We start from the raw sequence: 5,170 nt of genomic DNA, 5'->3' as shown, positions 1-5,170 counted from the left end.
GGTGAGGGGTATGTGGGAAAGGGGGTGGCGGCGCTGAGTTAGGGTTTTAGTGTGTGTGTGTGTGTTGAGAGTGTGTTGTATTAGGGTTATGACTGATGTAAGTATTTTTAATAAAATAAAATGGTATATTAGTAATTAAAAATTAAATATAGTTTAATATAATTATTTTGAGAATAATATTTATTTATCAACTTACAAATTATTTCAAGAAGTACTCTAATTTTAAATTAGAGATAATCAAATTAATTTTCTTTTATTTATAAAATAAAGTTCAAAATCTTAATATTAAAAATAAAGCATATAAAATTCTCATTATTTTTAAATTACTAAAGTTTTAAATTATAAATAAGAAAATACCCAATTACTATAAAAATTATATGAGTTCTAATTAATTTTAAACTCAAAAACTCATAACTTTGCTTTAATTATCTTTCTATAAGATAATTTTTTGAAAATAAAATCATAAATAAGTATCACAAATCTCAATTAACTCATAGTTTAATTTCTGAAAAGACGGGGTCTTACAAGAATTACGCCTGGCGGACGCTCCTTTGCGTTGCATGCACGCTCTGTGGGAGGACCCTGTGCCTGGCGGCCTCCCCTTGTGCCCTGCAGTCTCCCTTCATGCCTCACCTTTGCCTGGCAGCCTCCATCTCACGCTTGGCGGACACACCCCTCTTGAAAAGGTGTTTTTGGGCTTTTTGCTCAAATGATCTCCAATCCAAGTCAGTTTAAAGGTAATTACAACTCTCAGGATTCAATAATTAAGTCCCATCATTAGAAGTCTTAATCACATCCACAATATTAAAAACTTATATTAAAAACTTTAGAAGATTAGTTATTGATTCTCTTCAGAAGCATAAGAGATTTCGTTATTAGAGTTTGAATTAAATTTTCATTTTGAATTTGAAATTGAAGTTAATAGCTTATCTTTCTCTTCAGAAGATAAGTAGTTATCTTATCTCTCTTTGAAGGATAAGATTAGTTTAGTGTTGAATTTGAATTCTAGAATTTAGGCTATAAATCAGTGAGCATAGCTCACAGAGAAGGGTATCAACTCCTTGGACTACTTCTGTTCTTCTTATTTGTCTTACTTCTTCATGGGTAACTAATTCTTTGTCAAAGGTTAAAAGCTCTATTTTTATTTTCTATGGATAATTAATCTATGTTTATTTTATTTTGAAGTCTTGCATTGATCTATTTCATAATTGACTTATTCGTTCTTCATTCGGATTAGTGGATCAAAAGGTAAGCTAATTCTTCTTGGATTCTTTTATTATAATTGGAAAATTAATATTTGAATTAAAGGTTGAAAACTCTTTCACATGATTATTTGAATTCGGCTAGGAATAGTAATTCAATTAGTGTGCGATACATACATGATTTTCTCACTTTAATTTTGAATAAGTGACATATAATTCGGATTAGAACAACTTTTGAAAATTATGTTTTCTTTTAAGATTTTACTGGACAGGACTAGCTTGAATACGTGACATATAATTCGACCTAAGGACTACTTTTAAATCTTATTTGAATCTAAAATCAGTTTTTACGCTTAATCTCTTGATTAATTAATTGACGTTTAATTAATGCTTGAGAAACTGAGGAGTCAATAAATTGAAAATCAGTTATTAAAAGTTTGGCCGTGAAAATTTTTTACAAACTTCAAGATAAATAAACAAGATTGGTTTTCCTAAGAGCATAAGCATCTCCAATTCTCTTGACTCTCATCATTATTGTCTTCTCTCAATTCATTACTCAAGCTCACTATCCGTGGCATCCAAATATTCAGCATTCAAGATTATCAAAGCTCGGAGTAAGACAGTCTCTTGCTCTCTTCGATTATCAATAAGGTTTTATTAATTTAATTAGACTTTTCTATCAGAAATTTATTTGTTCAATACTTTAATTCTCGTAGAAATGATATCCACTTATCATAGTATTATTTGTGTGATCTAATGCATTTACTGGTATCTCTGAGCTTCAATTTCTGCTCATCAGTTAATTTGAAAGTTAGTATTTAATTTATACTTAACATTTTTATTTATTAAATATGTTTATTATTTGGTTAAAGAAAAATTGTTTTCTTTTGTCAATATAAATCATGTTTATATATTCTTTAAAAAGCACAGAGATCATTCTGATAATAGAAATAACTGTTTCGAGAGATCTAGTATTTATTTTGTTTGGAATTGTTTAATCGTTACATGCATGTTTGTAAACTATGAGTTCTTTTTATTGTATTTGTAAATACATGTTTATTTGTCTAAATAAAATACTTGTTTAATACATAGATCATGCTTACTTTCTTTTTGGGAAAATAAAATAAAATATAGAGATGATATTTATTTTGCTTATAAGAATTCCGGCTTGAAGATATTTGAGAGGCTAAGATTGACCCATTGCTTGATTTTTGTTCAGGGGAAAAAGGATTTCTTTCGCATATAAAATTATCCAAAAAAAAAACAAAAAAATTACAAAAGTTTTTGAAGTAAATTTAGTTACATTCACTACAAAAAATTGTCAGTATATTGATCGATTTAGCAACTAATTCTACTAATCATTAAAATTTTAATCGTTAAATTTAAAACAGCAATCAATGTTGATTGTTAATCATTAGTGACTGATTTTCAGCCAAAATTACCAATTCTCACCAAACAAATTAACTAAATCGGTCACTAATTAGCAATCAATATATCAGTCGCTAAATCGATTGTTAATTAGCGACTAAACATTAGTAGCTAAATTTTCTGTTGCTAATAACGACAAGAATTTTTGGCGGCTAAATTGAACACTGATCCTAATTTTCTAATTACGTATTTTTTAAACTAAATTTTACATTTATTATTCTTAACTCCTAATTTTTATATATAATTATAATTTAACAAAATATAAAAATGATCAAACATAGAAACAAAATATCGGTTAACAAACATAATGATTCACATTTATTTTATAAAATCAGTCATAGTTCAGTTCCAAATTCTAGCAAGACACATTGAAGATTTCTAATAAACTAGATAGGTATATAGCACAACAAAGTACAAGTTCCATCATGTTTATATAGTTCTTTTCTTGTGGAGAAGCATATGATCAAAGTGTCACACACCTGAAAAGACACCAATTAAAAAATACTAACTTAAGAAACAAGATTTATTTTTCTTTTAAAAATGCACATAAAAAATAAAAAATTATACCTATATTATTCAATAATGAATATAAATTCTAAGATTCTTAGCACATTTTTTTTTTGAACTCTTTTGAGCTGAACAACATATTTAATAATTATTTTTCTACAGCTTATTAACACTTTACACCAAATTTTTAACTTCTTCATTTATGAGAAATATTGTCATTAAAAGCTTAACATAGTCCATCCAAACAAAAATAAAAGAGAAATTTGTGTCAAGCTATTGACAGTCAATGTAAAATTTCACAAAACTTTATATGATGGATTAGATTTATAATAGAAAATAGTGACCTTATTTGGTCCATGTATATCTAGTGAGAAAATGCATAATTTTTTTAGGCTGTATTAAATTTTTATTGAAAATAAAGAACGGAAACTGTGCAACTCAAAAGACCATTTCAAAGACCATTTGCAGAACCACAAAGAAACTAAAAAGGCAACCATATCTAAAGTATTGAAAAACTGAAGACTTCTCAAAAGTTCTAATATTCCAGCTTAAAGACAATAGAGAATAGTAGATGACAACATTAGATTATTACCCTGATCGGAGCACCATTAAAATGTGGGAAAGGGAATGCTTCTTCAAACGCACCAATAAAAGATCAGGCATTCGCTATACTTTCAAAATTTGACTTGTCATTGCATAGATCCACTAAATTAAGTAATAATTAGCAAATGATAACAGTGTTGCTTCAGCCAGCCTTATTACACAAATTCCTAGTTCATATCCTTTAGAATTGCATATCTTTATTTTTACGCACAGAAATGTTTACCTTGGGAAACTTTAGGAGTTAAGTACGGACTAATGAATAGTTTAATCAATTTCAATGCAATAACAAAATACAACTCAGACATTTAAAAGAAACAAAGAATTACAACATCAGTTGCATCAGGAATTCGAAGTCGAGATTGTACATTTGCGAGAAGGTGGATTATGTGTTCGCGTTGATGAGATATATTATCTTTATGCCAGCAATAAATAATCGTTATTTGAGGCTTCAGAATATCAAATAAATTAGATTGAGAAGAAGTTATTGGAGAGACTGTTGTTGTTAGAGAAAAAGTTACCAGAGGAGGGGCAGTGAGAAATGAATTATGCGACAAGAAGTAACGACAAATTTAAACGACAAGGCGACGATCTACAACAAAAGAGTGAGCAGAGGATCAGAGGTGGCGTGATAACAACAAAAAAGTCAGATCTGGACGGTGATGTAGAACCTATGCACAATTACTCAAGAGGGGGGTGAATTGAGTATTGCAACAACAATGAATCTTTTTGCGAAAGTTAAAGACAATATACAAAAGTGTTATTGTACTAGTATTTTTCCAAGAGCTTAACTCAATTGCTAAGCATTTATAAGGAGCTTTTACTTTCCAATAGACACCAACTCAAATAAATTGATCAAGCTTTTCACCAATCGGACTTAAGCTACTCCTTAAGTACTTACGAAGCTACTTTTCGATCACAATTTATTTGCTCAAAGGTAAAAGACAATAATATTGAAGAGATGAGTTTGGAGAGATGCAAACGCTATTTAGAGTGGTTCGGCACAATCCTTGTCCTACGTCCACTTTCTTTCTCAATCGCAATTGAGAAGTTCCACTATTGCCAAGCTTCAAGGTGCTCGCGCAAAACCTTTTACAAACCGAGTCCTTAGTTTCTAACACCTCACGGTATATGATCACCACTCGTATACTAACCCACTCCACTTAGAGATACCTTCTCTAAAATTTGCCTTGAGTACTTAGTATACCTCTTTGGTATCCTCACCGACTACTCTTGACTCAACCTTGGAGATCACACTCCAATTTACAAAGTATACAAGAAAACAATTCTCAAAGAATTATTGAGATGAAATGAGTACTCTCTAGAAGAGTGTATGATTACAAGTTTAGCACTACTGAACCAATTGATATTGCTCTCTCAAATAGTGTATTATAAAAAATGTGTAGAATGAAAGAATATGAACAAGATAGTTT

The sequence above is a fragment of the Arachis duranensis genome, chromosome 1 (assembly GCF_000817695.3).
Source record: "Arachis duranensis cultivar V14167 chromosome 1, aradu.V14167.gnm2.J7QH, whole genome shotgun sequence".
Taxonomy (NCBI): Eukaryota; Viridiplantae; Streptophyta; class Magnoliopsida; order Fabales; family Fabaceae; genus Arachis; species Arachis duranensis.
This window is presented reverse-complemented; position numbering follows the sequence as displayed.